The sequence below is a fragment of the Bombus vancouverensis genome, chromosome 4 (genome assembly GCF_051014615.1).
Source record: "Bombus vancouverensis nearcticus chromosome 4, iyBomVanc1_principal, whole genome shotgun sequence".
NCBI lineage: Eukaryota > Metazoa > Arthropoda > Insecta > Hymenoptera > Apidae > Bombus > Bombus vancouverensis.
Window position 1 is genome coordinate 7,922,438 of NC_134914.1, and position 26,023 is coordinate 7,948,460.

Consider the following 26,023-nt stretch of genomic DNA (forward strand, 5'->3'; position numbering starts at 1 on the left):
AATTAATCATATTAAATATTATTTCAGGCATATTTTCGATTTTTCGCGCTGAAATCCTTTCTCCAACCATATTGATGACGATACAATTATTGAACCTGCTATTGGAAACATATTATTCAAGTTGTGAAAAACATAATTCATAAATGCGGTAAGATAGCAAAGACAAAAATTATAAAAATATCAATTTAAGAAGAGTAAATAATCTCCAGCAATTACTTTGTTAAAATTTCTGCAAAAGAGTAGTAAATATCAGTAATATCTATGTTACTCTAAATATATTCTTAATTATATGTGATGATTAGCTTTCTTTGTAAAATTTTAAGTGAATTTAAAAAAGAATATGATTTTGCATTTAATTCTTTTGCAGAATATATTTTTAAAGAATAGAAACTGTTGTAACGTTGATTTCAGTTTTCAAAACGCTTATGTAGCACTTTTATTTTGAGTAGTTGCTATATATACATTACTATTCCTATTCTAAATTATGTTTTTTTGTTTTATATCCGCTCTACAATTTTATAATAACTGAAATCTTATGTATTTTTATTATTCATCTCTTATGGTACAGCTGCTTGTTGATAACGAATTACAATATGCTTACATTTTCAATTAGAAAGATATATTTTATAAAGAATCCTATCTTTTACAGATTCACATAGTATTTTATAGGGAACGCAAATTTATATTAACATACTTTCTATTATTGTATATTTTTCCACAAACTAAAATTCGCTTATAACATACAATAATATCGGCAATTATAATATGCTTATACTTCAAACTTCGAAATTATATTTTACAAAGAATTATATGTTTTACACAGTATTAAATAGGACAATCAGATTTGTGTCAATACTTTTGCTCATCATTGTATACTCCTGTGTAAAATACAAATTCACATAAAATTTGCTTACAATATACAATAATATCAACAATCAATATATTTTACCATTTTACATAAATTTATTACGTGTCATAAGAAATATTAAGTTTAAACTGCACGCGCAATTCTCATTCGTCATACACTTTTGTCCAAATGTGAATCGGTTCAGAGGCTCACCAATTAGCGACGTTCGTGTGAGTTCGTAAGTATTCGAGTGATCACGGATTTAAACCACGCCCATCGCTGCTGGCCAGAGAGGGAAGCTGGTAATTCACTCTGCGAAGGAGCAATATGAGCGTTTGTTTCTTGAGAATACGCGCGACGTGACGAAATTCCACAGTCGTAAAATCGCGTGTCGGAAGTGTCATCGGATCGCGCGTCGTTCGCGGATTCAGTGAGTGATACAGTGTCGTGATTGGTTTCGTTCCGTCCACGGGTATACGGTTTTTGGTTAGTTTTCCAAGGCCCGAAAGGATATCGCCGCTCGTCGGTTCATTTGCCTCGAGGAATTGCCTTCGGTGAGTGAGAACACGGCACGTATTTAGAATGTGCGCGTGTTTCGTTAAGGTTTTTTCTGTCTGTCAAATTGTCGCACATATTGCCGACAGATTGTGCGTGCATTGTCGTCAATGAACTCACATGTCGCTTCTTATACATGATTAAGGTTACGTATATGTGTGTATGTGTCCATGCAATTCTGTATAATTTGATCAAAAATTTGCAAAATAAGCTACCAAATTGCCCATCCCTTCCTGAACAATCCTCTTCCGGGATAAAACATCAAACGCTGAAATAAAATGCATTCTTTTTTCTATGTAATTTTATATGTATATACATACCATGCGGTTTATCTATGTGTGGTAGAATTTTTGTAGTTCACTTGCTTTAACAGGTAGTTTCTTCTATGTACGTTGGAGAAGTGTTGTCAGTACGTAATACTTTGGTAAACAAGCGGAGATGAATTAGGTCGATAATTTTACCTTCGGTTTCCACCTGAGTGCTAGATCAAATATCGAATCATAAATCTCATTTATCTATTGCTACGTATTTAGAATTTTTCACTAGCAAATGTATACAGTACACAACCTATACGCCTTATCATTCGTCATTCTAATGTTCAATATTGACTTCAATCGGTCTCCTAACCTGACATGTAGTGATTTAATCAACGTTAGGTTAGGTTATAAATATAATTCTAGAACAATAACTATTTGAAAAAAATATTTAGTAATAATTCTGAAAATTTCTGGAAATTTATGTTTCTGGAAATCTTCGTGACACTTTTGTCAAATTTAAATTCTCATAAGAAAGTCACATGAATATTTTGATTATGTTGCGTTAATCAAGTTTCGCATTTTTATTACAAATTTTTTCAACGTTCAGTACACATGTTTTTGTTGTAAATCTTTTCTTCCTTAATGTGGTTTATAATTAACGACAAGACAAAATTGAATGGGTGGTATTGGCGCGCTAAATTCGAACTTCAAAGAAACGACATTTCATACGCACAAACCTAACACAATACATAATTCTTACCCTGTTACATAAAAATATTCAATAATTCTGATAATTGGCAAATAGAAGAAATCTATTTGAACGTTGTGTGAATTGTTGAATTCACGTTGCGTGAAATTTAATATAGTTCGTTTCGAAGAAATAGTATTGAATGTAAGTTACGTAGTGTCTATTTTACGCTGAATCAGTCAAAGAACTCGAAAGGAGCAAAATCCTCGTAGCTGCGCTGTTTGAATGTTGTATAAATTGGCGGCTATCCAAGTTTCCGTACTCTCACCACGTTCTCGGTCTCGGGGTCCACGCTATCACATTCCTTGCTAGTATATGTACGTGCTGTCTTTCCGCATGATTTTGTGCAAACTACTTTTATCGACTGATACATAATGTAATCATACTGCAGTGTTATTTGTAAATACATACGAATGGCCTTAGGTTAGGTTAAGCATTGAGCAGCTTTTCTGAAACGATTTATATTTAAGAATGGAATTACAAATTTTACTTAATTATGATAATAACATAGACGGATATAGAATGTGAATCAAGTAAATAACATTTGCCTCAGTTTTAAAATACAATCGTTGATGTGATCGCAATGTTACATCATTTCTTCAATGATCGCATTAGTCGGCCTAACAGAGACCGTTTTTCATAATAGCATGATACCTTACAAGACGCATTCATTTTTAAAGTTCAACGCGTTATCTTTACAGTTGAGTATACATGATTACTTCGCACGTAATATACAAATAAATTCAATAGTCATGAATAAATTTTTAATTCTGTCTTAATACGATTTAAAATCAGCAATAATAAATAGATCATAAAATCTCTAAATGGATGACAATTTTTATTTTAAATATAAAACTATTTACTCTTCTTGAATGAAAATACATTTAATATTGCAAGGTTAGAGTATCTAGAGATTAGAAATTTGAAAGCAATGTTTATCGCGAACATGAAAGTGAATATCACGTGAGAGAAGCAGTCACTGTGGTTTATTCGCGATAGTAATAGTAATCCTGGAAATAAGTCAGAGACGCGTAGATGTATCGTTGTAAATCACGGCACTACTTACTATCAAAAGATAGGACGCATTAATTATTCACGGAACTACGTTCGATACTATGTTAAATAACTACGTATTTTAAAAATATTGAAGTCGTAGAAATGTGATTTTATCTAAATTATAATTATTTTTCAACTAATTTTGTTAATTTCATATATGCAATTCTTATTTAAAAAAAAATAGTACTGTTTTTCAAGATATACGTATTATTCAAAATTATTAAGAATTTAGAATAACAAATAAATGTTTGGAAATGTTTGGAGTCGATGTATGTGTCCCGAACTTTTTCCATCTCATTTACCTGTTCCTCGCGTAACTTAGAAAGCCCACCTGTTGAAATCGACCTTCTCTCCGTAGCTAACTATAAAACCCATAAAAAGTGAAAATCTAACGTGTAGAGCTTATTGGATTCTTGCATGCTTCTTTAAACAGAAATCAAACAATATCAAAAACGTGCAACGTGAAAGTCTCATACGAACTTCTAAAGTATTTCGCGCGCTTCATAAGCTTTCTTTTACTTTCTTTACATATTTAGAATTCTCTCTCATCATATACGAAATTATACTTGCAAAAACTTACAATTCTGAATATAAAATTTAATAAAAAGAACTGCAGATAACGAGATCTAACGATTTAATGAGAAGTTACAAGAAAAGTAAAATAATTTTGAATGTAGAAGCTCATAAAAAAATTTAGATAAAATATTTAAGGAAAAATTACAAGCTGAAAATCTTTAAACGATGACTCAGACAGAAAGTTATTTACAAGATAACAATTTTATCAGTTTGCGTCGCATGAAAGCGAAAAAAATACTTCAACTACTAAAACGATTAAACTCACGTACATATAAATTCATGATTTCTCTGATCTTATCATATTTGTGCATATATGTATATACATATACATATATATATAGATTATTATAAAACATTTCTATATACAAAATATTCATATGACGATTTCAATAAAATTTATCAATAATATTTCAATAATATTCATTGCTATTGGCGCACATATTGCTTCGACTCTAATAATTTTAACTTCATATTTGATAAAAATCAATATTAAGTAGAAACAGAAACTTCTGAACGAAAGTGTAACAATTCCGTTTTTCATTAATAAATTTTCCATTAATTGATATTTCCATAATCCATTGTTTCTTTATTCAGTAGACTGATAATTGTGATTTTACTGTACTCCGAAATCTAAAAAAAGACAAAGGAACAATGAGAACAGCTTTAAACCGAATTTGATTCTTCGTTCGCGTAACACAAATTTCGGAACACCTTGTACACGATCGGATCACGTAATTCGCATTAACCGTACGAAAGGACGTTACGTGAGTAATGTTGAGCACGACCGCGAATAGAACGTCCGATGGCATGCGAAGTCCTTAATGTTAGCGTCACCCCTAATTCCACTAGAATTCCATCTTTTACCATCGATCGCGCCGCTATCATTTGCCCAAGGGAAAAGTTACAAACAGCACAGCAATTACGCACTATATAACAAAATCTTTTCTCTTCTTCTTCTTTTTCTCATAGAGTGCACAGTTCTCTTTCGTAAGCGGGGAAAGATCGTTGTCGATGTTGGAAAGTGAAAAGCGGACCCACTGTTACGATCAAATTTTAACTCGCCAGGGACTCGATCGCACGCTGTCCCGCATACAATCATGTGGGACATGTGATCATCTCGTGATGAGATTATTAAGCGCTGCTATTGAGGAAATTGTTGTAGAGAAAGATAAATAAATAAATGCGGAAGAAAGTTCTTACTAATAGAGAATTTCTAAGAAACTTAATATTTACGATTACAGCAATCGTTAAAGATTTAGTAGTTTAGGAAAGGAATATTGAATAGAATTTAAAGCTGTGACAAATGTATTCGTGGCACTAGTATATTGCACAAACTCGTACAATGAAGTAATAATTCGAAGAATGCGGAACATTTATGCGATTAGCACCTATGAAGTCATTAAATGCCAACCACCGGTCGCTATTATTATTGGCTACTTTCTATTCAAAACTCCACGTTATCCGAATCATTCAGCTTCCAGAGTTCTCTGTTCATCGAGAGAAACGAAATTACTCTCGTTCTCGATCGACCGCCAGTTATTTATTTTTATCTGTGACCATATGAAAAGTGTTTGTCACTGTGCAATAAAACGGCGCAGATTTATTGCACACAGTATTTCCTTCCCCATATATGGCGCATTCATGTGTGTGTCCTACGACGAAGAAAACAGGATTTTTCCTTTTTTGTTTCCACAAGAAAGATTTTTGCGGTGTACTAATTTCAAGAGAAGAAATGAAGATTTCTTTTTATTGTTGATTTATGATACTAATTTAACTCTAAATTAAAACTCTTTGTTTCTTTTTGATACATTAAATTTGATAAATTCGCGACAAAATACGCAAATTAATTAACAAGCAGTAAATTTGAAATTACTAATATCAGATTGACCAGATGGAGTGAAATGAAACGAAAATTCTTTCTTTTCAATCAAATGTATGGAACACACATGCACTATTTGAATTCTACTGATAAAACAGAATTTACTGGACCATTTGCTAGCTAGAGCCTAAACTTCAGTTTCTATAGTCCGTGCAGTTACTTAGCTTGGAATACTCGCTGGCCTGCAGTTACAGTTTCCATCAATGCAAAAGTTTTCCACTGCTTTCAGTCGCAACTGCTTTTCCTAGTTTCTCATTTTAAGGGTCACTGATTCCTTCAATGCCCAAATATATACGTGCACATGTGTTTGCACATGTTTGTCGAACATTACATGTGCATTCAAAATTGTGGCTTTTCATATGTACATAAATTTCGGTAGGACTTTAAACATTCTATCAGAATACGTAAGAAAGAATCCATAATAAGAATTCATGTGGAATTCATTTTCATAAGCAAATTTGACACTTCGATTGGAACGTCTGTTAAAATCGATGGAGTGTGATTAATGGCATTGGATATAGGAAATACAATATTCACGGAGAGAAAAGTCAAGAACTAGGTCGGTCTTTCTAAACCTGTAATTTTCATTACTAATTTATCAAATAAATTATTCAAGATCACTTATTTTTCATTGATTTTCACAGTTATACTTTCTATATAACATCCGATTTATTTAAAACGGATCGATTTCCTTCGAAAATTATTACTTCAATTTTTCAAATTTATAAGATTGTTTTTCCCGTTTATTGTACTTTTGTTATAAAATATTATGTCTCTCTCTTTCATTCTGAATTCTTTTCATATAGCTTTCGTTTTGATTTCTTTCATTTAAATTTTATACTTGATGCTTCAGTAATTGCAGTGTTAAACATTTCCTAACAAACAATATTGATTTAATTGTATAAATATTACCTGTCATATGCATCGAATCTATTTATCCGTATTATTGATGGTCATTATTATTACCACAAATAACATACCAGTACAGTAAATCATGAATTGCGTGATGATTAAGTCACGAAGGACGAAAGTAGTCGAATGATGTTTTACCTGCATAACATAACATGGTAGGAATACAAGAAACAGAAGTGATCTTGGACTTTCGTGCGACACCGTAAAGTGGTTCCAGTCAGATCGATGCAACGAAACCATAAATCTGTGGAAACGATGACACGTCTTTCTAAAGACGGTACGTGCATACCGAGGAACGAAAGTAGGTTATCCGAATGAAAACGGTGTATAGCCGTGGCTGTTCGATTTTCTCTTGCAGTTCTTCCTGTGCTAATCCATTGCACTCTCTCGAAAACGAGCGGCGTATCGAAACCGCCATCGATGTGTAAAATTGTAGCTCTTCCGTATGAGCTCCTAGTTATTCGAACCAGTAATTGGAGGATCATTTTCATAGGTTCTGAGAAAGCGTGATATCCTCTTGCTTATTTATTGTCTTAATAAAGGCTTGACTTTTTTCGCGTGACTCCTCTTTTACGTACTATGTCACGAATGATCGATGTTGAAGTATCTGTTACACGTGGCTGAATTATCAAATAATTTACATAAAAGACACCAACCTCTGCTGCAAAAACTAACCGTTTCAATGTATAAAAGGAAGTCATAGAATCTTGACGATTTCATTATTGACGATCTAGTAAAAAAATGCGTAATAATTAAGAGAGAAATTTTTTAAAAGTTTCATTTTAACATATTAATAACATATTAATAATTTAATAATTTAAAAAGATGTAATTTAACAAAATTGTAATTGTTGATAATGTATCGATAATATAATAATTACTTTACAAATAATACAAAATATTTTTTAATAATCTACCTGCGAATATTAGAGATACGAAATGTACTAAATGAAAAATTCATCACAGCTCATCCGTGATGCACACATGGTATAGAATGTGTTAATAACATATCGCAAGAATAAGAGCATCGTAAAATTGTGCCAAGAGAATCGATCGAAACGCAACCGTTTATTTACGGGCTTGCTTTCTGCATAGAAATTGTGATGCACGAAACAAGCCTCGAGTAGAAAGGCAAACGAACGCCAGCCTATATTAGAAGTCACGCGTGAACACCCGTCAATCAAATGCAGTATTAATCTTTTTGCTTAGTAATTAATTATTTTCACGTTGATACGTGAATGAAATTAACGGATCATTTATAAGAATTATCTCGATCTGAGAATTTTGCAAAATATTGAAAACTTTATAACACGGTAATTTAGACTGAATTCATTTTATTATAATTTTAGAATTGTTTCTTTCTGCTTTTACCATTTGGAGCTGCTGATTCATTGACAATTTCCCTTAAAATTGAACAATAAGTCCAGAACTACGATAAACTCTTCCATCTTCCTTTCTATATAATTTCTACAATCTCATTTATAGTTAATCACTTCATCGCTTCAACATTTCATTCACTTGTCCTCTAGTATCTAATTAATCTTCTAGTATCGATCTAGTATCGAATTAATTGGTCTACTCCGTATATATCACGAGCGAAATGTCAATTTAGTAGTTACATCGATATGTAACACACTAATTACACAGATATATAATTACGTTGCACTCTAGATCAAGATATATTTTATGTATTCGTTTGTGGTTAATTAAACGAATGATTTAATTGATACAAGAGCAGGGACCTTAATAGGACTTAAGCAGTCGAAAATCGTCGATGTCGTAATAGCCACTTCTCGAAGATACTTAGCCAGAGTTCGCCAGAAAATGTTCTGCCTCATCAGCGATATCGCGTGCATGATTTAATATTGATGAGGAAGTGGATGCTGTACCTTCGTATTTCGCTTCCACATTTTCATTTTCATTCGCCATTGTTTCCTCCAATTCGATTCTTCTGATCTTTGTTGTTCGTATCGTATTTATATTACGACTAATTTTACCTATACGAATTGCACAGTTGCATATTGCAATAAAACATAAAAATATACGAAATGTTTTATTTAACTTAGATTCGTTAATATCGTACGAAGATATTGTTTCTGCTTCTCTTCTTACGTTGTATAGGATAATTTTTACTTTAATTTTAGTTTCTTTTTCGTTGCTCTAGTGTCAATGTCGATACAAAATGAAGATATACGAATAATTTAACATTTAGTTTCAATGTTTAATTCAAGAAACAAATAATGTTTTCACTCAAATATCACTTATATCAATTTTCTTGTTTTTCTTGTTCATCGCTATTAATTGCTGTAATAGTAATAATATCCCGTATTATGATATCCCGTATACAAATGATGATAGCGAATAATCGATGCCACGATTATTTTGAAGAAACTTTCAAACTTGATATTTCAAACTTTCTCAGTTGTCAAATTCAAAGGCCAACGTATCATACGTAATTTGACAGACAAGGAATTATTTATTCACCTTTGCCTATTCATCGTAGATAATGAGAATTCTGTCACTTATCCTTGAATCAAATACTCGTTAATGTATTTTAGGTTTAATTAAAGACAAAACCTTGGATTGCATAGATAAAACTTTAAGGTAATATTACGCACAGAAATGAGAAAGAAACAAAAAATTAAGTAACACGTTATGGAAACATGAATATTTATTTGTTACTTTTATGAAATTCTTCATCTTTGAATTCCACTCACGAACTTAATGAAATTTTATGCGACTTTTGAGGACAAGCGTAAACAGTAAAACATGAAATCCAAGGAAAGGAAGAAACTACTTAGAAGGTACACGCATCAGTGATTTCCTTCTGGGAATTACATTTGTTAATGTATCATAAATATCTCGATTATTTCCATAATACCATACCTAGATGATAAAGGAGAAATTAGTGGAATTTAATAAAGTTATATATATCGATAATTGCGCTCGAAGCTTTAAGTTTCCTCAGCAAAATGTAGCAAATTAATAGAACATTGTAGAAACCAGTGGCTGGAAACAGAATTCCATATAAAATTCTACTTATTAAGTGGCGAGCATGTTTCTTGAGAAAATATGTTAGGGAGAAAAATTTCTTGAAAAATAATATTAATATAATTTAATGCATAATATATTATATTAACGTTAATACATATGCTCTTGAATACATGTATTATACAATTAGAATAAGACGAGAATTGACTACAATATTTCAATAAAATATATTACACCTGACACGATATAGCGTCACGCGATTGTATATACATCAGCTGATTTAAGATCGTCGAGTCATAAATATTTCATGTGCTAATTTCTTAAACATGATCTTCCAGAGAAAAGGTCAGAGTATAACAAATTTAACACGAGTACCATTTTTCTTTAATTCAATATTCTCACGTAATTTTCTACCAAAATACTTACTTATTACACGAAATATGTTAACAGTCCATTTTAAATGTATTATTCCTCCGAGTGTTAAGTTCTTCTGAATCTTGAATGAAAGTAGATCATTAAACGATGAATGTATAACTCGTAATTTATCAACTCACTCATATTGTTAGTTACTATTTATTAATAGAATAGATCGTTGAACAAAAGATTTTGATTTTATGTCTGACAAGATATTACTTATTCTACTTATTCGTTCGTTCTTTATTTCTGGGCGCACTTGCACTATAATTTACTAACTAATAATATTAACGATTAACGAAGTGATAACAAATTTGTAGCTGTACATATTTATCCCAAAATCTTTCATTCGTATCCTGCTATCCAACTTGCACAAAAAATCACATCAATCTTGTTACATATACATAATTATCAAATAATAAGCTGCAATTAAATTACTGCAATTACTGCAAAGTAAAACGGTAAAAAGAGAATCATACACTTACCATCAGTATTATACATTCAATTTCTCTTTCCATATTAATTAATCGGCACATTTTTAACAATCAGGCAATCCTGTTTCTGAGGATTAACGAGGATAATAATTAATACACAGGTTGAAAATCACGCGTCTCTTTTGTTTTTAGCGTCTTTGCCCATTCCATCCTATGAGATATGCTCTCATTTATTCCAGTGTTTCGTGCTTCGTTGCACTCGATGGATTATTATGCAGCCACTTTTACGATCCGTACAAATTCCATTACGTTCGCTACCGATGTCCATAAATTCATTGTTATTACGGGTCGAGGGTTCAAAAACAATTCAACATCCATGTAAGAACAATGCATAAATATATACAGCGACGAATAAAAATATTTTGATCATAGAAAACCAGCTTTCTTTTTCTAAAATTTTCTATAAGTGTATAAAAAAATGTACAATTGTTAATTGCTTTACTTAATTCTTTCAAATTATTTTTACGTATATTTCTTATTTAAAATTGATATTTAATCTTTTATGACAAGTCGTGGTTATAGCGTGGATTTTATTGTGTAAAATAGTTATGCAAAACATTTATTCGGAATAACATTTACGAAAAACTAAAATTTCCAATACTTTTTGTTTCTTTCATAATTAGTATATCGGTTCTGGGATCATTATTTTTTGGTGCTACATTAGTTCCGAATTTGTGTTTATATTTCTATTCATCGCTGTACTAAATACAAATATACTTCTAAAAAAATGTACTCGTGATTAAATAACAAACAATACAAAAAATTCGTACGCGTAAGTCTATCAAAAGAAGTCGAAATGGTATAAAGACTAGCCATGCTAACGTAAAAGTTAACGACGCGTATATCCGCGAAAATCGAATATGGAAGACGATACAGCCGCGGTATTAAGCGTTAAATATAATTAATATCTTCTGTCTGATGAACGTTCAAAACCGCTAAAGAAGAAACGCTGATCCATTGCCAAGATTATGCAATTTATTCCGACTATAACTCTATCGATCGAGGTATCAATAACCATGCTTCAGCCCAGTGGCTGCAAATGTTTATCGTAAGACAGAACAGTGTAAACGAATTTTCCATCACGTTCAATACGGTATCACTTATTAACAATAAGGAAATGAATATAAACGAACTCGCGTTCATAAGTATTAGAAAATGTTTTGAGTTCATATAAAATGCGATAATTCGTTTAAATCATCAAGCAAACTATAGTAAAAACTATCTGTGAGAATTGAAGAAGAACACGATGAATATAAATTAAGAATTATACATATTGCATACACGATCCCCTAATCTCGTTTGAAAAGTTTTGTACGAATTAGATGCAAAACTCAGAAATGTTTTCCAACTTTACTTAAGATCTCAAGTGAAATTTAGAATGACATTGAGAATCACATGTATCATAGAAAATTGAATAACAGCAGTGTGAAAATTGGTTAAAGCAACGATCGTGACACATAGTGGAAATAGGAATTTAACGTTACTATACATAAAGATGAGATTTTTATTGTCACGTTGAATACACGAATTCTTTATCTTCTTTCATTTATCTTTGCGTAAATTTCAAATCTAATAATAATTGTTAAAGATTTTGATAAACTTCTAACCATTTCTGACATTAACCCCATCCTGTGTAAGTATCCTAATGCTTAGGAACGATAGCGTACGTACAATTTACCATTGGCGGCAGTGGCCGGAAGAACCACTATGAAAACATCATAAGAAACTCAAGAAACAGCAGATGAGGCGAGAGATCTAACAGCGATCATGCAGTATGCACGTTGTGGAAACATTTCGCCACGGAGGAACTTTTCTGACTTAACGGGTTCTCTCTTTTCACCTTCGACCTTACGAACGCCTTCGGCAGCTTCTATCTTTCTAGTCTTGTAGTCTTGTGCTGGCTGCCGGTGAACTTGTCCCAAATTCCGTTGAGTACGCCAGCCACGATCCTTGATCTTTTGTGAGCCGTAATTAACTCTCTGTCGATCCATTTCCGCGCACGATCTTCCGTAGAAAAGATCTATCACAGTGCTCAGAAGTGAGTCGTTACACGGTTCGACAAACTTGAGACTCGTAACGGAAGAGGAAAATTGCTTCAAGTTGGATTTAGATGAGTATTTAACGTTTTGTTTGATGTGGTTGGTAATCGATGGAAAAAGATTTTAACGAGTTTATGTAAGCGTTTAGGAGGGATTTATCAAGCTTTAGATTTCAATTTCTTGAAAGTTGCGTTGTCAAAGAATGATAAGAATTCTTCTATGTATATCTCCTAAAATTGTTTAATTCTTGTTGATGGCAGGATACTTTCCAAGGTAATTTTTAGAAAGACTGGTAGCTTATTATAGTTTCTCCGAGATTATGTGAATTCGCTATAAATGAAACTACATATCCTATTTTTTAAATTATGGTTAATCTACGTTTCCTTTTAATTTTTATAGAAAGAGAGAAATTCTGTTTGTATTGTTAATAAATTGTAAAATAAACCAGCCTTTAACGTAGAAAATCATATTTCATTGTTAATAACGCAAACTCATTCAGTTTGTTGAGAACGACACATCTTCCTCACAATGAGACAAGTTTTCGTATGTAGGAAGATGAATTCGAGTCATTATACATACATATATATATACATAGAACCGCCCGAGTACCGTTTCCACAGTATTGTAAATTGTAAATGAGTCTCGCGACTTGCTTCGCGTTAATGCCGAAGCTCGAACGCGATTCAAGGCTAAGTTACTTAAAGTTTTAAAAATATTTTCAATGATAAGGCTACTTATACTTATTACAGACATGAACTAATCATACTCAAATAGATTATTATCCGCTAACTTCGTTATCTGTTTTACGAAACGAACGTTGTTTTACAAAGTTCTGAAGAAACATTCATTTGAAGAAATAAAATATTTGCGGAAAGTATAAGTATATACATGGTGTAAAGTATTCGTAAAACTGTTAGCCTCGGACTTTCCTCCAACGTGCGATGTTTTTCGATTAGATTCCATCGTCTCGAGCCCATCCGGCCAAGGAAATCACTTTTCTTAGCTTTAAAAGAAAATACAGAATGATTGCTTCATCTTGGATTCGTTAATATCTTTTTTTAACTTAAAAGAAGAAATGTTCTTGCAGAGAATTATGCACTTACATATATGGCTACGCAAAAATTTTATCATAAAATTTTTACGTTATCAATTTATTGGAAATTTGTTCGAAAAAAGAGTATATTTGGATAAATGTAAGAAATGCTTTCTTGTGGATATTTTTTATTTGTCGTGGATGTTGTATTATTTACCTTATTAATGAAACTGTAAATATAGTATAAAGTAGATAATGAAATAATGGAATAAAATGCTACATTAAAAGTACTTTAATGAAGAATGTAGATTTATGTAAGCAATGTTATAACGAAATTCCACGGTAGCTATGAAAAGTCTTTAAACGAGAAGAAACGATGACTTTTTTCGCTTGGAACTGGCGCCGTTCTAACAATTTGTGCGACCTACATTGCAACTGTTACGTAAGGGTATAGGTATGTATTATTATCAGTTCACGCAAAGAATGGTTCCTCATAGAGTACGCGCTATAATACCCTTATCAATCGATACAGTGGCTTAAAAGTATTCACTACTGAAACCTTTAATTTGATAAATGGGACCTTATAATTTGATAAATGGGATTCCGCGGTATAGTTGGATGCACAAAGAATTGAATTAGCTAAGCAGCTATTGAAGTTTAATTTCTTGTTTCTATTATTACTCTGTCAATAATAATGTAATTATAATAATTAAACATTTTTCATAATTTAAAACTCTTATCATTTAGATATTACTATCTGTATTAAAAATCTTATAGATAAAGAAATCTAAGATTTTTAACACACAAGTTATATAACTAGTTCATACAGCTAAATTTGTATTATTCATCCCATTTACAAAATTATGAAATTATTAGATTTATTAATAAATAATAATAAAACTCCATATAGCACTTTTCGTATAGGTATTGTTGGTCTTTTGTAAAAGGTTGAATGTAGAAGGTAAAATTTTTCCGCGACACGGAAACGGATCGATCGACGGGGGGAGAACGAGCGTCAAAGCCAAAGGAACAATGTAGGAATGCGATCAAATGCGCACCCTTATCAAGAGGTTCTCCTCATTTCGCGACGTCGTATTTCGAAAGGTGACCTTAGGGAAAAATCGATGCCAACCACCGTATCTACACTTTTGTAGGACACGAAGCTACCGACCGATTCGATTCTCTATGAAGAACGATTCTCTTTCCATTATTGTACTCTCTATTCTTACTTATGCATTTGTTGCGAAGAAAGAATGGTATCTTTAGGTTCTGAGACGTACACAGGTTCGCGAAAGCATTCAAACATTCGTAGACATATTTTTAGGAATATGTTACCTCTATTATTCGATAGATATCTAATAAAAGTGTTTTGGAACAACAGTATTTTTATATAGAGTTAAAATATTCAGATATTTATATATAAAAAGGAAATTTAGTTATTGATGTAGAAAATTTATTTAGAGTTGCTTAATTACTAAGTATCAAGCTAAAAATGTAATTAATGTGTAAATTATTTTATCATTTATTTGAAACGCATAATGCAGAAATAGCGTTTTATTATATTATATATGACATAAATTTTACATAGAAGAATTCTATTTTTCGCTTGCAAAGAGGTGAATACCTTTGAAAATGTCTATCTTGTCATTAGATCTCCGTAAGAATTTTTATAAAATTTAGAAGAGAATTCATTGATAATCATTGATAATACTTCAGATATTTGCTATGTTAATCTTCTAAACTTGTTGTATACTCTGTGATTTGAAATCCTATGTGGCAAAGTATAACTTCCCTAAAATTGCAAAAGTGTAACTTTATACATTACGTCATTATTGACTTTGAAGAATTTTTGTTTGATTTCATTACTAAAAAAAGATATATCTTTCGTGAGATATAGATAAACAATAATAGATTATTTCTTTATCTAAAATTCTTTTTCAAATGTGGTACTCATGATTTCCTATCAGTTTGGGTAATAAAAATTACAATGACTGAAAGTGGAATACCGAAACCTGTCGATCATCGAAAACATGAATTATATAAAAAATGTCCATCAAATTATTATTTACACATGTATATATGACAACTTCGCTAAAAGAAATTATAGAACACTATATAGAGAAATTAAGAAGAAATTATTCATAAAGTTGTTTAAGTCAGTAGAATAATTTATCAAATAACTTCAAATAACTGCAACGAATTACATAGAACGAACGATAATGAATAAGAATGCAATAATCGCATCGATCAAATTAATTCGTCGTTATCAAAACCTATTCGACTATCAAAAGTAAACAAACTGATTGGATTCGATCTATTCTTACTGAAATTAAAGTTCTCACCGTGATACAAAGACCTGAGTCATTGGATGACTCTACCAACGTGGAGAGAAGATATTGACGTACGAGGCGTGCATAATAATGAGCAATCAAAAGATAGTAGAGGCTGTCAGATAGATAGATTCACATGTATAGTGCATAGTTGGCTCTCTCGAAAGTGAACTCGTCACGGCGACCTCCTTTAAATCGTAGACAGAACTTTCGTCCGAATAATTTCTCCGCGTATACACTGAAAACTTTTCACGTGTTATTCTCACTCGCGTTCACTCTCACGATTGACACGTTGAATCGATGATGACGATGGTGGCTTGTGCTTTTTCGATTTTATATTCGCACTTAACATTCGCACTTACATTGCTGTTCATAAATATTAGAACACCTTTTCCTTTCGTATAAGATAATTCGTTTACAGCCTGAACTATCAAGCAGAAGGTTAACTGATCAAAACTATTTGATTGATCAAAACTATTTGTAGAAGTAATTCCATGATTTTCAAAATTCGATATAGACATTCAATATAGATTATAGCAGATAATATAAATTATTTGTGTATATGTATAAGTAAGAAATATGTTATAAATCTTAAACTTTAATTTATCATATTATATTAGTATAAATCATTTTCATGGACATTTTGGTGTTCTTTCATTTGTTCGATTTAAAATACTAAGTAAAAGTTTACAGAAATCTCTGTTTTCAACCAAATACAAGGTACGTTCTTTTTTAACAGATGAAATTAATTATCTCGAAAGTGAATTTAAAGCAAAGGTCGCATACCTACTCTACGAATGACCATGACTTTCGACCTGAAAATCAGCAGGAGTGCGTTCACCCTGATTCGATTCATTGACGCCTTTCTAAGCGGTCTGACATTCCAGCCGCGTACAACTCGATTCGCTCGAATCTAGATTGCGTTTCCATCGTGTTGTGCGTATCTCTCTCTGCTTTCATCTGAAAAATTTGCGCTACATTAGTGTGAGAATGTCACGTCGATCTACTATTAAACAGATTATTACTAAAAAGGTAATTTAGTAATTGACTTCCAGTAATCCGGTAACTTCTTAAGCTATTTTAAAGTAAACATTTTTTTATTATTTGCTTCTTATTTTTAATTACAGTTATATACATGTTATCGTAGTATAGTCTAACGTTTCAAATGGAATAATAATTCTTAAAGGTTTTAATTTTTTAGTGATTTATTCGAGTTTTCGTAAGTGTTTCGAATGTTTCTTTTTTATTTATTTATTATTATCCATACCTCTTTCGGCTTTGGATGATTTCCGATTATCCGTTGCATTAAACTTGAGTTAAGTCGTAAGTGTTTTGATACTTATGAATAGGATTGCATGTTAGTTGAAGACGCGTAGTTAAAGCGCATTAAAGCCTTTCATGGCTCCTGTTGGGATGTTGATATATCGGAGGGGATAGATAGATTCCTTGATAATTCTATGACGACATGGAATAGAGACAGCCTTAGAGATACAACTATGTTATCTCGGCTGAATTATTACGCATTAAAGGAACGCGATATGACCAGATAATGTATAGATCGATTAAAGTTCTTCAATATCGAGTACACGAGGTTCTCCAATCCATAAGATTCTTAATTAACCAAGAAGTACTCCAACAACTGATTTATTGGAAACTGGACATGATGTCAAAATAGATTATGGGACGATTTAATTGTTCATTGGTTAGATACTAGTTAATTACGATGATTTTGAAGATCATCGAGTTTAATTGAAACATAAATAAGCTGAAAGAATTTTATATGTTAATTACAAATCGGAAAAAATTTGCTAATTAGGCAGACTCACGAATAGCGAACGAAAATCAATAACACGCGATATCACATGCACAGTTGCATTGACAGTGCCTTCTAAGTACAATGTGTCCTCGATACGTTTCTATTATCCACAAGGTCTCGTGTTCCCAATTAGACTTGAATAAAGAACAGCGTAAAAACGCACGACTGACAAGGCAATTGACAAATCAGGATACACTTTGACATTACATATTAAAATAGAAATTACTTGCGTGTTCCTGTCATAAATTTAAAATCTCCTTTAAAAATTTGTTTAACCAAAAAGAATTCTAATACTTACGAACGAGAGTGTATATGACTTATTCTGGCTAGAAATGTGAAATTTCTGCTGGTGGTTCTGATCCGATGGCCAGCGACTGTTTTAAGTATTTTATTAAATAATAACACAATGCATCGAACAAAATTACAGTACTTTATAAAGGAACAATTGCAGGAGAAAGATTTCGTAATCCTTCCCTCTAGAATTTGAAATTCAAGTCTCTTTGATCATCAATCATTATACTAAATCATAGTGGTTCGTTGCTCAAAAGGCTTGTATCATTTTCAGTGAATGTGAAATGCTGTTTGCTAAGATTATCGTTAGGATACTGTGGTAATCCAGATGTAAATTTTGTAAGCACGAAGGCGAAATCGATTATGTAACATGTACAGTATGGGGAATTATGGTGTGTATATCAGCTGATGGTCGACCCAAATTTTCGAATTCCAATCTCGGTATTCCGAACGGATGATTTGGTTCTGCTGCTCTGAATATTCTCTGGAATACTTGAGATGTACTGTAAACAATTTTTCGCTCGAATAAACTCCATGAAATGAGTAGTTTAACGATGCTCTTGTCGAGTTATTTATAAAAATTATTTATAAAAATATGTTTATTATTATTAATATATAAATATAGAACTTTTAATATATATATGCAGTTTCTTTTACGAGTAAATTTACAACAAGTTCTATGTACCGTTTTCATCAATGAGAATGTTATAATAATTTTTATAATTAACTCTTTTAAGGCTCAAATCTTATTGAGCTGTAGAGAAGGTTTTATTAATTACAATAGAAATACATGATGTTTTTGTAAAGGAGACGATACATTAAAATTAGCTCTACTTTCAATTAAAAAAAATACACTTGTCATGTAATTAGATAATAACTTGTTATAATGCAATGAGTGAGAGGATTGAATCTTTTCCGACTATAATTGTATTAAGAAAGGTATATTTTAATATTGACGAATGAACTTTTTAACAATAGAACGGTGATTAAATACATTTCGCATTATAAGCTAAATATATTAAATAATATAATTCTCGCTTTATTTCTTATGAGGAAAATGTAGAACTAACAGTGGAAAAGGTAGAAAATAAACGTGTTTTATACATAATTCACAGGATGATACGAAAGACTATTTCATCGCAATGACGTCAAAAGTTATTCCGGGATAAGCGTAAAAGAATATTTCAAGTAACCAGACGAACTGACAATAGTACCTTCTGTAAAAGGTCTAGGAGACCCGTAAGGGCTATAAAATCACCCAGCTAACTGTGAGTTACCATCAACGACCCGTCTAAAACGTTTATGAACGTAATTAAGACGCCAGACGATGCTCGCGTCACGCCCGGCAATTTAATCTAGTTATTTTTATCTTTCTCTTCTTTAATCACCTTTCTTTCGTTCTGTTAAATATGTCTCTGGAAAATAACCAACTGTTCCACCGTATCTTACGTGATCGAACATATTTCCAACTCGCAACAAACAATTTTAATTATTCCGATTACTTTTGTGCACTGTGTAGTTATAATTCTAAAATTCCATAACAAAGTTCGAAGATTTTGAAATTCTAAGATCCTAAAATTTCAAAGCTGGAAATTTATACAATTCTAAGATTTCAAGATTTAAAATTCCCGAATCCCAAAATTGTAAAATTCTAACAATTTTCAAATATATTTGGTATGTGTATGATTTTTTAAATAACACGCGAGGAATATGAGATAAAAGATCGAAAGATAGAATTTAGTCATGTAGGGTATTTTAATAAAAACAAGAAATTGAACTTTTCACTTTAGAAATATAGAAATTCACAGCAGGAGTATAAAATATAGAAAAGAAGATACGCAGAATATTTTCAGTAAAAATAGAAATAGGGAAAGGTCAAACGATCTTTGCAAATGGCACAGTACCACGCAAACGTCGATAAAATCTCAATCCTGCACCGCGTATGATGGATGATAGATAGAAACAAGACCAGTCGTGTATTGAAACAAAAGATCAATTTCCCTTTTCATGGAATTTTGATCCAATCAGGTACATGTAGACTTCATGTACCAGTATACTATATTTCATATAGCGTATACATCAAATATTTAACATTATCAAATATTAACATATTTCCATATTACAATTAAATTACAATATTCAGTAGTTTGATATCTTCGTACATACGTTACAACATTCTCTAAATACATCTTTAAAAAAGTAAGAATTACCAAACGATCGATTATACGAAACAGAGTATGTATTACGTGTTGGTCAGGGTCGGTCTGACGATCCAGATGTCTCGAGGTTCCGATGCACTTATTCAGGTCTCTAAACTCTTCCCAACGAGCTGGGAAGACCCCCCGGTCTCTAGAACCGGTCCCGAGTCGTCCTACCTGTACCGATTTACCGATATCAACCTGTGCGTAAATACATAATGTATCGTATGGGCATGTGGCCGAACTCGACCTGTCTCTAACCTCTTCGGCACGCTTTGGGAACTCTCGTGGGAATGAACTAACTGACCGACTGAATCCAGTCATTCGAGTATGGACTTTCTTGGAATGTATGACGAGATTCCTTTGTTCAAACCCCTCTTTTTTCCTTTTCTTCGTTTCTACCTTGTACTATTCCTTTTTTCTTTTTTCGTTTCTTTTCCTTTTCTTGTTCGGCCTTGTAGTAGACATCGCAGATGTTTACTGCATGAGTGTTGATTAATTTCTGAAACGTCGTTACGTAGAGGACACACGTGTTCTCTTTTTGTAAATAATTTTCTTTGATACCTTGGAATACTAGATTCAAATGCTTTACCAAAATCTTAAGACACTTTTAATTGAAGCTTTATTTAATAACGTAGATTGTCTAACAAAAATCTAACAAACCTTAAATCATTTGGTATTTTACTGTATAAGGATGTACGATGCGAATGAATCGACAGATTTTTCAATAAAACAATTAGAAACTAAAAGCAGTGAAAATTATTGAATTTGATAGAAATTGTGTTTCGTGTATAGATTTCATAAACATAAATTCGGTTGAAGAAAACTAGAGCGAAAAATTAAACTTTCTGGAATTTTTAAGCGTCCATACAATACCTTAGGTTGTTGTAAATTATTTCTTTTTGGAAATTGTGTCTGAAATCTTGCCAACATTGTAGTTGGCTTGGTGGACAATTTAAGGACGCGATAGTGAGACGTGCTTTCTATTTACCCTTTATTCAAACGCGTGCTCTCATTCTGACGCTACACGTATAATACTCGCTGGCAAAACTTCAAAACTATCTTCCAAAACGATACGCCTTGCATCCGGAAGCCTAAAACGGCATTAACTGCGGACGTTATCTCTTCTCGAAGAACAACAAGAGAATTAATATGTGATGAAAATTTATGACTCTGTCGATAAATCATAAAATCAGCAAGCAACAATCCTTAAGCAAATTAAATCAGATCATGCAGCAATTGATTGAAACAGTTAACCCACTTGCTGCTATTGACGCACACGATGGGTATTATTAATTGAATTGAACATCTTTTTCAGACTGTTTGACCTTTGCCTATTTCCATCTTTACTGAAAATTAAAATTAAACATTTTTAATTTAGAAATTCCAATATTTCACGTGTTCTTTTTAATTCTTGAAATGTTTGTATTTGTTTTAACTGTATATATTTTTTATTTTGATAGAAACAAATCTATATTATCCTTAAATCGTTATCTTTCGACTACGTAGTAAAAGGAATAATAACAACAATCGTACCTTTATAAAACTTAGAAAATAATGTGCTTTTACTTCAGAAAAGTATCGTTAAGTATAGTCAAGTATATGGTATCGAACGCGTAACTGTATTTAATCAAATATATTATTCAAAGTATGATCTTATCGACGGATATGATATTCTTCAGAAACATTATTATGCAAACACATAGGCCAACCATAGTGATTCATATATTTTATCGCGTGCGACGTATAACACGTAATTTCCATTGACAGTGCTCGTTAATTTTTCCAAGAGAATCTTTTCAATAGAATAATCCATTCATTCGATTCCGTTCACGAATCAATTTTTGTGTTTTACGAATGCTTTGTCTCTTATTCAATCTTTTTATCAGACGTAACCTTTTATTCGGTTATTTTTTTAAATAAATTTATCCTACCTAATCCAGACCTATCAACATTGCAAGAGAATATTTAAATTAAAATTCAACTGGCTCTGCTTCCTATCTGATCTCCCATTTTCTCTTTATTAACTAAGTATGTATATGACATCTTTTCTTATTAATTAGGAAAATTTTTATCTAAATATGTTTATCAAATACTTTCGCCTTATGTGAGAATCTTTTCTAATGTAAGAATTGTGACTTGAAGACATATGTACGCATTCATAGGGAGAAGTTTTTATTTCGCCGCATTCATTTTCTAGATAGATACGAATGTTAGATTCGTTGTACGTTTCCCATGAAACGACTTGGAGCAACTTCCTGTTGAAAAGAGAGAAGCAGATGTGGCCTTCATAAAGCCCTTTTATTGTGTTCCTCAATCCTATTTAACATAAGAATCGCCTCGAATACTCTATAATGAATACTCTGTGATGGATTTGCTCAATCTGAAAATTATTATACGTTTTATTACAACATATGTTTTGTCGCCAGAAAGATAGAAATAGGAAAATTCTGATACTCCATTTATTTAAAAAAAAAGGTAGAATTATTGCTGAATTTTTTTGAATTTTTCCTGAATATCTACAGATTTTCATTTAATGTTATACAACTGATTACTATAAAATATTATAGAACTATAAAAAATCTTATAAAAATTCATTCATTGCTAATTTTATGGATTATAGTAATTACTAGATAGTAATTTTGTTATTAGAGTATCTTAACGACGAAAGAATGCAATCTCTACGAGAGGTATCGCTTTCACCTGCACGTATAATCTCTGTCACTTCCGGAATTGTGTGCATTCTTGTCGTAAGTGGTGCGTTTACGTGCAGAATTAAATTTCAGTTATCATTCTTAGCTTCAAGAACGATGCTATCTAACGTTATTAAACTAGATCATGAATAACGGTGCGAACACGTTGCAATAAGGTGATCGTGTCCCTACAACGTTGCATCTTATGCAACTCGTTTGGATTTCAAAATACTCTTCCTAACGGTTTCATAGCGATTGTCCTTAATATTATATATAGTGTCGCATTAAACATATACTTTAATTTTTAAAGAATTATACTTTAATTGTTTTCTTGTAATACTAAAAATTAGACTTATCATTAAGTGATAAATATTTTGATATTATATTTTTCTTTTTTTACGAATTAATTAAATTTAGAGAAATGTGATCGTCATAAACTGTAAATGTAACGAATGCATGAAAAGGGAGAATAGATTTATTTTGTTTATAAAGTAAAGATAGAATTGCTTTTTAGCTTGTACGTTGCCAAGTATTTCCTCGTGTCACGAAGGTAGCTAAACTACTGTTTTATTGAATCGTCAACGCCTACTTGCTTAAAGCTGTCGATATTGCGTACGTCAGAAGTCGTGTTAATAAAGGACTTTTATTTTAAGAGAACACGAAATAACTAATGGAAATTATTGAGCGAACAACTCCTTATTCCCTTCATTTTACAAATGTTACACTATCAATATTGCCAATACTGTCGTTCATTTACTTTCGTAACGTTGTTTTCAAATATTCCTTTATTCACCGATCAATGTATATTTTGAGAATTATTGAATATATAGTTATATTTAAATCTTCTTTGTTTGAATTTCTATGTTTTTACTTCTATTTTAACAAACAAAAGGACTTTAAGAAAATGTGTTAAGAATGAAAAGTCACATGATTGGATTTAAAATCGTCCAAAGAACACAGCAAGGTTAAAAAATCTCTTATTCTCTCGTGTAAAAGCGTATCCCTTAAAAACTAAACTTACACTTCCATACACGCAAAATCTATTTTAATTTCAGAGTTCTAAACCCACAGTAACGTGAGTTTATGCACTGGGCGAGATGTAATATTCATCTAAAAACGTTTCCCTCGGCACTCGCGCGGCCCTTCCACAGTCAGAAAAATCATCTTCTTTTTTCTCGTCACCCCATCATTAAATCCAGCGTTTTCGTGTCACTGTAAGGGAAAAAAGAAAAAGCCCTCGACTGACTATCTTTGAACATCTCTATGTATAATACGCGACAAAACCGACGCTACGCGACGCGATAGTATTTATAGAGATTGGAACAATGTACGTCCACGTTATTAATAGCATCGAGTTTCTTCCTTTATCCTGTTAATTGTTCGCAAAGAAAAAAAAAAATAATTTAAGGTTATTTTGCGTCGTTTTCAATGCATGTAATTGCGAATCATCCCGTTCGAGTACTTTTGACGGGAATTTAGGATACAAAATTAGTCAGAACTAAAATTACATATATTTTGATCGTCAAAAGAGGAGAATATTTTATGGGAGACTAATGGAGTGTAATTTTAAAATAAAATTCTGAATTAAAATGAATCGACAATCTTAAGACCAATCGATTGGATCAGGATTCCCTAAACTTTTATGACACGAAACCCCCTTTTGAGAACGATAAAGTTTAACGATTCACTCGAATATTACACGAAATGTAGGTAATTGTGAAGATTTGATTGATCAGCAATTTAAAATTGATTTGATATTGCGAGCGGAGAAGCACTAGACAGAGATAGTAATTCGTCTTTGAATTGTTTATCCGACGATTCTCTATGAGTAAAACTCTTCTAATGAACATGTAAACTACCTTCACATTTTAATATTTAACGCAACCCATCAAAAATCATCTTCGCCAGTAGCTCACGAATCTATTGGTTAGATCAACTGGTATGTTCGTTTAATTCTTTAATCTACAAGCTCGCTGTATTCAACTCAGCAAAGAATACTCGAGGAAGAAAAGAAAGAATAAGAGAAAACTAGGAATGGACGTAACGCCGCGTGCAATATTAACATCGACGTTTATACAGCGCACTGAGACGATGAGCGCGCGAGCGCGTAATTTACACTCGTCATTCAGACGGAGTACATCCTCATTAAACCGATCAGACAGAGTTTGCATGCATTACCTATATGAAGATCGCGGGACGGTTCAGAAGGAGACCGCGCTCGAAACTGGCGAGTGCTCAATCAGGAAGCCACATGGTCAACTTCCGCGAAACACCGAACGCCGAAAAATAAATTATACATACGATGGAATTACCCGTCGTATTTGGAGCGGGAAACATCCCGTTGCCCCGTTCTTTTTCTGCGGCTTTGCTGCGGAACAGTTAGATCATAGTTTCTGTTCCATTTGGCGGAACCGAAGTATCATTGTTCAGATATGCCATTGTAATAGTAGAAACATATACAGATTTATGAAAATATTCGAACACTTCTACCTAGATACCACTAGTGACTGTATATTTTGTGTCTTATATGAAATAACTTGGAATTTCATAATATAGCACTATAATGACGTCTATCATGATTGTATTGGTCAAGTTTAAAACGAATCCAAAAATATATATAGAAATCACAAGATATATAGTATGGGTGTATATATATATGCATTTTTAGATTGGTTTCATGTTAAAATGGTTCCTTCTAAAAACACATTATATTTGTATTTATCTTTAGAATTTTCTTAATCTTAATAGTAATTTTACACGGATGTATATTATTGTATCTTGTATCTAGAGCTGTTGCACAAACGATTGTCACACTCGTACCTTCACCCTGTGAACGTGTAGTAAAGCTACAAAGTGTCTCATAACAACCGTTTCTTTTATGAGATTTACTTAGAG

At 32.1% G+C, this 26,023-nt stretch overlaps 1 protein-coding gene across 4 annotated transcripts in view; it reads left to right on the forward strand.

Moving 5' to 3' along the window:
• The first annotated feature begins 1,146 nt into the window (after nt 1-1,146).
• Nucleotides 1,147-26,023, forward strand: part of Synd (protein kinase C and casein kinase substrate in neurons protein Synd) — a 58,733-nt gene continuing 33,856 nt past the window's right edge. For 2 of the 4 annotated variants that reach the window (XM_033333961.2, XM_033333963.2), the window contains exon 1: nt 1,149-1,401. The gene's annotated coding sequence lies outside the window, so the exon portion shown is untranslated. Of the gene's footprint in view, nt 1,402-26,023 lie in introns of all 4 variants that reach the window. The other 2 variants (XM_033333965.2, XM_033333964.2) reach the window with 2 other exon arrangements.